Source organism: Elaeis guineensis, chromosome 2, assembly GCF_000442705.2.
Source record: "Elaeis guineensis isolate ETL-2024a chromosome 2, EG11, whole genome shotgun sequence".
In the NCBI taxonomy this organism is placed as follows: Eukaryota; Viridiplantae; Streptophyta; class Magnoliopsida; order Arecales; family Arecaceae; genus Elaeis; species Elaeis guineensis.
Window position 1 is genome coordinate 62,195,643 of NC_025994.2, and position 12,500 is coordinate 62,208,142.

The 12,500-nt window shown below is 21.5% G+C and overlaps 1 long non-coding RNA gene across 1 annotated transcript; it reads left to right on the forward strand.

Annotated features, from left to right (window-relative positions):
- Window positions 1–2,422: 2,422 nt before the first annotated feature.
- On the forward strand, window positions 2,423–9,420 carry LOC140850870 (uncharacterized). Its single transcript, XR_012138563.1, has 2 exons — window positions 2,423–3,829; window positions 8,889–9,420. It is a non-coding gene; the product is annotated as an uncharacterized lncRNA (long non-coding RNA).
- Window positions 9,421–12,500: the final 3,080 nt, after the last annotated feature.

Below are 12,500 nucleotides of genomic sequence, written 5' to 3' on the forward strand. Positions count from 1 at the left end.
TATATTTATTTATTATTTATTTATTCATGTATTCAGTTATTTATTGATTTAATTTTTATTTATGTATTTATTTACTTATTTATTTTTGTATTATATTTTTTTTACCTATTTATGCATTTATTTATTGATTTATCTATGTATCTACAAATTTTGTATGCATTTATTTATTTATCCTTGTGTTTGCTTATTATTTATTTTTTATTCTATCTACATATTTATTTATATATTTATTTATGTATTAATGTATTTTTTCTTTATTTATTTATTCATGTGTTCGTGCATTTGTTTATTTATTTGTTTGTGTATTTATTTACTTACATTTTCATTTATATACTTATTTCTTTATATTTATTTATTTATCGATGCATTTATGTCTTTATTTGTTTGTTTATTTATTTATTTACTTGCTTATGTATTAATTTATCAAGGTAATTATTTATTTACATATTTATTTGTTTACTATTCATCTATTTATGATTTTATTTCTTTGGCTATGTATTCATTTATGCATTTATGTATTTATTTACTTATGTATTTGTCTATTTATTGACCTATTTATTATTTATTTAGATATGTGTTCATTTATATATTTCTGTGTTTACTTATATATTTAATTATCTATGTATTTATTTATTTGTGTGTTTATCGAAATATTTTTTACATATTTGTTTGTCTATGTATTTATTTACTTATGTATTATTTATTTATTTATTTATGTGTTTTATCAAACAACTTTTTGTTCATTTATGCATTTATTCATTCATTCATTTATGTACTTATTTTATTCCTTGTGTATTTATTTATTTATTCATGTATTTGTCTATTTATTGAACTATTTTTTATTTATTTAGGTATGTATTTATTTATGTATTTATTTATCTATGTATTTATTTATTTATATGTTTGTTGAACTATTTATTTATTTATTTATGCATTCATGTATTTATTTATTTATGATTTATTTATATGTTCATGTACTTATTTGTTTATTTATGTAATTACTTATGTAATTATTTATTTATTTATCTATTTATTTGCCTATAGTTTTAGTTAATTGTTTATTTACTTATTAGTTTTTTATTTATGTATGTATTTATTTATCTATACATTGATGTATTTAGTTATGTTTGTATTTATTTACTTATATATGTACTTGTTTATTTATGCATTTGTCTATTTATCATTTATTCATTTATTTGTTTCTTTATGTATTTATGTATATATTTATCTATGTATTTATCAATTTATTCATTGTTTGATTTATTCATCTATGTATTTATGCATTTATTTATTTATGTATTTATTTATGCATTTATTTATTGATTTCTCTATGTATCTACAAATTTTGTATGTATTTATTTATTTATCCTTGTGTTTGCTTATTATTTATTTGTTTATATATTTGCTTATTTATTTATATATTTATTTATGTATTGATGTATTTGTTTGTTTATTTATTTATTCATGTGTTCCTGCATTTGTTTATTTATTTGTTTGTGTATTTATTTACTTACATATTCATTTATATATTTATTTATTTATCGATGTATTTATGTATTTATTTGTTTGTTTATTTATTTATTTACTTGCTTATGTATTAATTTATCTAGGTAATTATTTATTTACATATTTATTTGTTTACTATTCATTTATTTATGACTTTATTTATTTGGCTATGTAATCATTTATGTATTTATTTACTTATGTATTTGTCTATTTATTGACCTATTTATTATTTATTTAGATATGTGTTCATTTATATATTTATGTGTTTACTTATGTATTTATTTATCTATGTATTTATTTATTTGTGTGTTTATCGAACTATTTTTTATGTTTATCTATGTATTTATTTATTTGTGTATTTAGTTTTTATGTATTTATTTATTTATATGTTTTATCAAACAATTTTTTGTTCATTTATGCATTTATTTATTCATGCATATATGTACTTATTTTATTACTTATGCATTTATTTATTTATTCATGTATTTGTCCATTTATTGAACTATTTATTATTTATTTAGGTATGTAATTATTTACGTATTTATTTGTCTATGTATTTATTTATTTATATGTTTGTCTAACTATTTATTTATTTATTCATTTATTATTTATTTATTTATGTATGCATTTATGTACTTATTTATTTATGTATTTATTTATATGTTCATGTACTTATTTGTTTTATTTATGTAATTACTTATGTAATTATTTATTTATTTGTCTATTTATTTTCCTATAGTTTTAGTTAATTGTTTATTTATTTATTAGTTTTTTTATTTATGTGTGAATGTATTTATTTATCTATACATTGATGTATTTAGTTATGTTTGTATTTATTTACTTATATATGTACTTATTTATTTATGTATTTGTTTATTTATCATTTATTCATTCATTTATTTGTTTATTTATGTATTTATGTATTTATTTATCTATGTATTTATCAGTTTATTAATTGATTGATTTATTTATCTATGTATTTTGCATTTATTTATTTATGTATTTATTGGTGTATTTATTTATTTATGTATTTGTTGGTTCATTTATTTGTTTTTATCTATTTGTGCATTTATTTAAATATGAATCTATTTACTTATGCATATATTTTTTCATTTATGTATCCATTTATTTATTTATTCATGTAACTATTTATTTATTTATCTGTGGGTTTATTTGTCTTTGTGTTTATTTAACTGTATTTTTTTCTATATGTTTATTTATCCATTTATTTATTTATTTATGTATTTTTTCTTTAAATATTTATTTGTTTATCTCTGTATTTATTTATCTCTGTATTTATTTTTATCAGTTTATTTATTTATTTATTTATGTATTTATGAATTTTTGTATTTATTTATCTGTTTACTTGCTTATCTATTTATTTTGTTATCTATTTATTTATCTATGTATTTATTTATCTATGCATGTATGTATTTATCTATTTATTTATCTATGTATGATAAGGTATATAATCATATCTTGGTTGTGCATTTTTTATAACCTGCTGTTGCCTATTTTAAATGTTTAGCTCTTATTGTGCTTGTCTCTCTTTTCATGGGAATTCTTCTTTAGACTTCTCAGAACATGAGAGTTCTTCTTATAATGTGGATGAAAGCAACCTAGGTATAGGGATCCTAATGCTGTTAGACTATTCAGATGCACTGGTACTGCATAAGGAAATTGTAGTATAATATGCTCACTTAATGAAGCTACTGTTGATCCTCCTGATGAATGTTAAACACTACCTAGTAATTTGCCTCAGCCTGAGCAGTATGACCGTGGTAGTTCCAACCATAATGTTGCACCTTGCTTTGGCATCAAAATGGATGTTAAATTGGATATTGGCTATGCACCGCTAGAACTGGTTTGCTTTGTTCAAAATGGTCTTGACAAAAGAAAAAGTTTATTTGTTTCTAAAACTGATTTTCTGGAAAATCATCCACCAGAGAAATACAGAGATGGAGTGGTAGGGTGTGAATGGGAGAATTGAATTTATGATGATGCTGATGTTAGCCTATTGATTTTGATTCCAATAATGAATCAGGGCTTGCAAAGGGCCCAGTGAGAAATTAGGAGATTCTTCAAAGCTTGAAGAGAACCTTGACCGTTCACAGAAAACACAACGTGATGAGTCTTTTTGTCCTTGTGTCCAAACTGCTTCACAGGATCCTTCAGTCAACTGTAGCAAAGAAATTGGTAAGGAGGATGAAATAGATCATACCCCACAAATTTCTTAGACACTTGTCAGACTCAGGTTGCGCTGAATGATCAGATCGAGAACACAGCCACTGGAACCAGTGATCACATTCCATAAGACCACAAGGTAGATCTTCTTATCAGAAATCATGGATACAGTATTTGACATTTTCTCCCCACACATTTTGTGCCTTGTCTTTAGTTTTTACCCCCATTTTAATTTTGTTATTTCATCCTTTGACTGGGATATGTCATATGCTCAAACAAATTGCATATTTTGGTGAGCAGTTTTTGTTTGGGAATTTAACTCTTGAGACACTTCCTCTCTCACTCTGCTATGAGCCTGATATATTCCATATTTTTAGTGGACTTATTTGCTGATCACTCATTTAGGAAGCTGGGTAGATAATAAACTGCAATAGATGTTTTGTTACTACAAAGCATAGAATTGTAGGTTGTTCCTTGGATCCTTGCATAAGAGTAGCCTGGGACGATGATTCAGCTGTATGCCATTTTATACCTCCTAGAGTTGTGGTGGGTTGAAGGTGCCTTGAAATCATGCTGAACATGATACTTTAGTGAAGGAATTGTAGCTTGATCGTGGCACTTTGCTTTACTATTTTGATTGAGATGTCATTCATCACTTACACCCATCCTTTACTGGTAAGTATCCGACTACTCACTATTGACAAATTATGAATGATGGCGCCAATGAATCATCTCATGTTATTATGTTTGTGATATCCAGATACTGTAGTTTGTGATGTTTAAAATGTGTAGTTTGTTATTATATATATATATATATATATATATATATATATTTTTTTTTTATATGCATTTATTTATTTATGTATCTATGCATTTATTTACCAATAAATTTATTTATCTATCTATTCATTTATTGTTTTATATTTATTTTTCTATGATTTATTTATCTATTTCTATATTTATTTATTTATTTATGTATTGATGCATTTATTATGTATTTATTTAGTTGTTCATTTATTTGGGTATTAATCTATTTATGTATTTCTTTGTTTGTGTATTAATTTATTTATTTTATTAATTTATTTGTATATGTATTTATTTATGCATTTACTTATTTATGGGTCTATGTATTTATTTATTTATCTTTTTATCTTTTTATTTATGTACTTTTTGATTTTTGTATTGGTGTACTTATTTATTTACGTATTTGAATGCTCATGTATTTATTCATTTATGTATTTATGTCTTTATTTATTTAGTTATTTATTTGTTTATCTATTTATTTATTCATGTATTTAGCTATTTATTGATTTATTTACTTGCTTATGTATTAATTTATTTAAGTAATTATTTATTTACATATTTATATATTAACTATTCATTTATTTATGTCTTTATTTATTTGGCTATGTATTCATTTATGCATTTGTGTATTTATAAGTATTATTTATTTATTTATGTATTTATTTACTTACATATTCATTTATATATGTATTTATTTTTATTTATTTATTTATCTGTGTAATTATGTATTTATTTATTTACTATTCATTTATTTATGTCCTTATTTATTTGGCTATGTATTTGTTTATGCATTTATGTATTTATTTACTTATGTATTTGTCTATTTATTGACCTATTTATTATTTATTTAGGTATGTATTTATTTACGTATTTATATATTTATTCGCTTATGCGTTTATTTATTTATTTATGTATGTGTTTTCTTATGTATTTAGTTATTTACATATTTATTTATCTATGTATTTATTTATTTGTGTGTTTATTGAACTATTTTTTATGTATTTATTTATCTACTTATTTATTTACTTGTGTATTTATTTTTTATATATTTATTTATTTATATGTTTTATTGAACAATTTTTTATTCATTTATGCATTTATTTATTCTTGCATTTATGTACTTATTTAATTACTTATATATTTATTTATTTATTCATGTATTTGTCTATTTATTGAACTCTTTATACTTATTTAGGTATGTATTTATTTACGTATTTATGTATTTATTTGCTTATGTATTTATTTATTTATTTATCTATGTATTTATTTATTTATGTTTGTCGAACTATTTATTCATTTATTATTTATTTATTTATTTATGCATTTATCTACTTGTTTATTTATGTGTTTATTTATATGTTGATGTACTTATTTGTTTATTTATATAATTACTTATGTATTTATTTATTTATTTATTTATTAGTTTATTTATTTATGTATGTATGTATTTAGTTATATATATATATTGATGTAGCTAGTTGTGTTTGTATTTATTTACTTATATATGTACTTGTTTATTTATGTATTTATTTATTTGTCATTTATTCATTTATTTATTCGTTTCTTTATGTTTTTATTTATTTATTTGCTATGTATTCATGCATTTATTTGTTAATGTATTTATTTATTTATGTATTCATTGGTTTATTTATTTGTTTTTATCTATTTGTGCATTTATTTAAATATGAATCTTTTTACTTATGCATATATTTTTTCATTTATGTCCCCATGTATTTATTTATTTATTTGTTTATTAATCTAACTATTTATATATTTATTTATCTTGTATTTACTTGTCTATGTGTTTTTTTAACTGTATTTTTTTCTATTTGTTTATTTATCCATTTATTTATTTATCTATTTATGTATTTTTTCTTTATCTATTTATCTGTTTATCTCTGTATTTATTTATCTATGTGTTTATTTATCTATGTATTTATTTTTATCAGTTTATTTATTTATTTATTTATGAATTTTTGTATTTATTTATCTGTTTACTTATCTATTTATTTTGTTATCTATTTATTTATCTATGCATATATGTACTTATCTATGTATGATAAGGTATATAATCATATCTTGGTTGTGCATTTTTTATAACCTGCTGTTGCCCATTTTAAATGAGAGTTCTTCTTATAGTGTGGATGAAAGCAACCTAGGTACAGGGATCCTAAATGCTGTTAGACTATTCAGATGCACTGGCACTGCATAAGAAAATTGTAGTATAATGTGCTCACTTAATGAAGCTACTGTTGACCCTCATAATGAATGTTAAACTCTATTTATTTATTCATCTAACTATTTATTTATTTATCTATGTATTTACTTGTCTATCTGTTTGTTTAACTATGTTTTTTTTCCATGTGTTTATCTATTCATTTATTTATTTATCTATTTATGTTTTTTTTCTTTATCTATTTATTTGTCTATCTCTGTATTTATTTATCTATGTGTTTATTTTTATCAATATATTTATTTATTTATTTATGAATTTTTGTATTTATTTATCTGTTTACTTGCTTATCTATTTATTTTGTTATCTATTTATTTATCTATGTGTTTATTTATCATGGATATATGTATTTATCTATGTATGATAAGGTATATAATCATATCTTGGTTGTGCATTTTTTATAACCTGCTGTTGCCTATTTTAAATGTTTAACTCTTATTGTGCTTTTCTCTCTTTTCATAGGAATTCTTTTTTAGACTTCTCAAAACATGAGAGTTCTTCTTATAATGTGGATGAAAGCAACCTAGGTACAGGGATCCTAAATGTGTTAGACTATTCAGATGCACTGGCACTGCATAAGAAAATTGTAGTATAATGTGCTCACTTAATGAAGCTACTGTTGACCCTCATAATGAATGTTAAACTCTATTTATTTATTCATCTAACTATTTATTTATTTATCTATGTATTTACTTGTCTATCTGTTTATTTAACTATGTTTTTTTTCCATGTGTTTATCTATCCATTTATTTATTTATCTATTTATGTATTTTTTCTTTATCTATTTATTTGTCTATCTCTGTATTTATTTATCTATGTGTTTATTTATCTATGTATTTATTTTTATCAATTTATTTATTTATTTATTTATTTATTTATGAATTTTTGTATTTATTTATCTGTTTACTTGCTTATCTATTTATTTTGTTATCTATTTATTTATCTACGTGTTTATTCATCTATGCATATATGTATTTATCTATGTATGATAAGGTATATAATCATATCTTGGTTGTGCATTTTTTATAACCTGCTGTTGCCTATTTTAAATGTTTAGCTCTTATTGTGCTTTTCTCTCTTTTCATAGGAATTCTTTTTTAGACTTCTCAAAACATGAGAGTTCTTCTTATAATGTGGATGAAAGCAACCTAGGTACAGGGATCCTAAATGCTGTTAGACTATTCAGATGCACTGGCACTGCATAAGAAAATTGTAGTATAATGTGCTTACTTAATGAAGCTACTGTTGACCCTCATAATGAATGTTAAACTCTATTTATTTATTCATCTAACTATTTATTTACTTGTCTATCTGTTTATTTAACTATGTTTTTTTTCCATGTGTTTATCTATCCATTTATTTATTTATCTATTTATGTACTTTTTCTTTATCTATTTATTTGTCTATCTCTGTATTTATTTATCTTTGTGTTTATTTATCTCTGTGTTTATTTTTATCAATATATATATTTATTTGTTTATTTATGAATTTTTGTATTTATTTATCTGTTTACTTGCTTATCTATTTATTTTGTTATCTATTTATTTATCTATGGATATATGTATTTATCTATGTATGATAAGGTACATAATCATATCTTGGTTGTGCATTTTTTATAACCTGCTGTTGCCTATTTTAAATGTTTGGCTCTTATGGTGCTTTTCTCTCTTTTCATAGGAATTCTTTTTTAGACTTCTCAAAACATGAGAGTTCTTCTTATAATGTGGATGAAAGCAACCTAGGTACAGGGATCCTAAATACTGTTAGACTATTCAGATGCACTGGCACTGCATAAGAAAATTGTAGTATAATGTGCTCACTTAATGAAGCTGCTGTTGACCCTCATAATGAATGTTAAACTCTACCTAGTAATTTGCCTCAGCCTGAGCAGTATGACCCTGGAAGTCCCAACCGTAATATTGCACCTTGCTTTGGTATCAAAATGGATGTTAAATTGGATATTGGCCATGCACCACTAGAATTGGTTTGCTTTGTTCAAAATGGTCTGGATGAAAGAAAAGTTTATTTGTTTGTGAAACTGAGCTTCTGGAAAATCATCCTCCATTGCAAAATAGAGATGAAGTGATAGGGTGTGAATGGAAGAATTTGATTTCCAATGATGCTGATAGCCTGTTGATTTTTTATTTGAATAATGAATCAGGGGCTTGCAAAGGGCTCAGTGAGAAATTAGGAGATTCTTCAAAGCTTGCACAGGACCTTAACCATTCACGGAAACACCATCTGATGAGTCTTTTGGTCCCTTTGTCCCAACTGCTTCACAAGATCCTTCAGTCAACTGTAGCAAAGAAAATGGGAAGGAGGATGAAATAGATCATAACCCGTGAATTCTCTTAAACACTTGTCAGACTCATGTTGCGCTGAATGATCAGATCAAGAACACAGCCACTGGAACAAGTGATCACATTCCATAAGGCCACAAGGTGGATCTTCTTATCAGAAATCATGGATATAGTATTTGACATTTTCTCCCCCCACACTTATTCCTTGTCTTTTTTTTTTTACCCCCATTTTAATTTTGTTATTTCATCCTTTGACTAGGATGTGTCATATGTTCAAACAAATTGCGTATTTTGGTGAGCAATTTTTGTTTGGGAATTTAACTCTCGAGACACTTCTTCTCACTCTGCTATGAACCTGATATATTCAGTATTTTTAGTGGACTTATATGCTGATGACTTATTTGGGAAGTTGGGTAGATAATAAACTGCATTGGAAATTCTGTTTTTACGAGCTTAAGAGTAGCAGCCCGGGATGATGATTAAGCTGTATCCCTTTTTGTTCCTCCTAGAGTTGTGGTGGGTTGAATGTGCCTTGAAATCATGTTGAACATGGTACTTTAGTGAAGGAATTTTAGTTTGATCGTGGCAGTTTGCTTTACTGTTTTGATTGAGATGTCATTCATCACTTATACCCACCCTTTACTAGCAAGTATCCGAATATTCACCATTGACAAATTGTGAATGATGGCGCCAATGAAACATCTCATGTTATTATGTTTGTGATATCCAGATACTGCAGTTTGTGAAGTCTAAAATGTGCAGTTTTGTTATATATTTTTTTATATTTATTTATTTTCATATGCATGTATTTATTTATGTATCTATGCATTTATTTATCAATTTATTTACTTATCTATTTATTATTTATTGTTTCTATATTTATTTTTCTATGCATATATTTATCTATTTCTATATTTATTTATGTATTGATGCATTTATTATGTATTTATTTATTCATTTATTTAGGAATTAATTTATTAATGTATTTCTTTATTTGTGTATTAATTAATTTATTTTATTAATTTATTCATAGATGTATTTATTTATGTGTTTACTTATTTATGGGTTTATTTATTTATTTATTTCTGCATTGTTGTGCTTATTTATTTATGAATTTATTTACATATTTGTATGCTTATGTGTTTATTTATTTATTTGTGTATTTATGTCTTCATTTATTTATTTATTTGTTTATCTATTTATTTATTCATGTATTAAGTTATTTATTGATTTAATTTTTATTTATCTATTTACTTATTTATTTTTGTATTATATCTTTTCTATTTTTGAATTTATTTATTGATTTATATATGTATTTATAAATTTTGTATGTATCTATTTATTTATCCATGTGTTTGTTTATTATTTATTATATATCTATGTGCTTATTTATTTATATATTTATTTATGTATTGATGTATTCATTTATTTATTTATTCATGTGTTTGTGCATTTATTTATTTATTTATGTATTTACTTACATATTCATTTATTTTTTTATTTATTATAATTATTTTTTTATGTATTTATGTATTTATTTATTAGTTTGTTTATTCATTTATTTATTTACTTTCTTACATATTAATTTATTAAGGTAATTATTTATTTACATATTTATTTATTTACTATTCATTTATTTATGTGTTTATTTATTTAGGTTCGCATTTATTTATATATATTTATTATTTAGTTATTTATTTGTTTATCTTTTTATTTATTCATGTATTCAGTTATTTATTGATTTAATTTTTATTTATGTATTGATTCATTTATTTTTATGTTTTATTTATTATTTAGTTAGTTATTTGTTTATCTATTCATTTACTGAGTATTCAGTTATTTATTCATTTAATTTTTATTTATGTATTTATTTACTTATTTATTATTCTTTCATATTTTTTCTGTTTATGCATTTATTTATTGATTTATCTATGTATTTACAAATTTTTGTATGCATTTATTTAGTTAAACATGTGTTTATTTATTATTTATTTGTTTATTTATCTGCTTATATATTCATATATTTATTTATGTATTGATGTATTTGGTTGTTTATTCATTTATTCATGTGTTTGTGCATTTGTGCATTTGTTTATTTATTTATTTATGTATTTATTTACTTGCATATTCATTTATTTATGTATTTATTTATATTTATTTATTTATTTTTGTATTTATGTATTTCTTCATTTGTTTGTTTATTTATTTATTTACTTGGTTATGTATTAATTTATTTAGGTAACTATTTATTTATTTACTATTCATTTATTTGTCTTTATTTATTTGGGTATGTTTTCATTTAAGTATTTATATATTTATTTGCTTATGTATTTAATAAATATATTTGTCTATTTACTTGCCTATTTATTATTTATTTAGATATGTGTTCATTTATATATTTATGTGTTTACTTATGTATTTATTTATTTATGTATTTATTTATCTATGTATTTATTTGTGTTTACCAAGCTATTTTTTTGTGTATTTATTTATCTATGTATTTATTTACCAATGTATTTATTTATTTATATGTTTTATCGAACAATGTTTTGTTCATTTATGGATGTATTTATTCATTTATTTATGTATTTATTTAATTACTTATATATTTGTTTATTTATTCATGTATTTATCTATTTATTGAAATATTTATTATATATTTAGGTATGTATTTGTTTACGTATTTATGTATTTATTTGCTTATGCATTTATTTATTTATGTACTTATTTAAATGTTTGTATTATTCTTTATTTATTTACTTATGTACTTATTTATTTATGTGTTTATTTATATATTTATGTACTTTTTTTGTTTATGTAATAACTTATGCAATTATTTAATTATTTATCTATTTATTTACCTATAGTTTCAGTTAATTGTTTATTTATTTTTTGAACTATTTATTATATATTTAGGTATGTATTTGTTTATGTATTTATTTGTTTATTTGCTTATGCATTTATTTATTTATTTAACTATGTATTTATTTATTTAAATGTTTGTAGAACTATATATTTATTTATTCATTTATTATTTATTTATTTATTTAAGTACTTATTTATTTATGTATTTATTTATATGTTTATGTACTTTTTTTGTTTATGTAATTACTTATGCAATTATTTAATTATGTATCTATTTATTTGCCTATAGTTTTAGTTAATTGTTTATTTATTTATTGATCTATTTATTATATATTTAATTAAGGTAATTATTTATTTACATATTTATTTATTTACTGTTCATTTATTTGTGTTTATTTATTTAGGTATGCATTCGTTTATGTATTTATTATTTACTTATTTATTTGTTTATCTTTTTATTTATTCATGTATTCAGTTATTTATTGATTTAATTTTTATGTATTTATTCATTTATTTTTATGTTTTATTTATTATTTAGTTAGTTATTTGTTTATCTATTCATTTACTCATGTATTCAGTTATTTATTCATTTAATTTTTATTTATGTA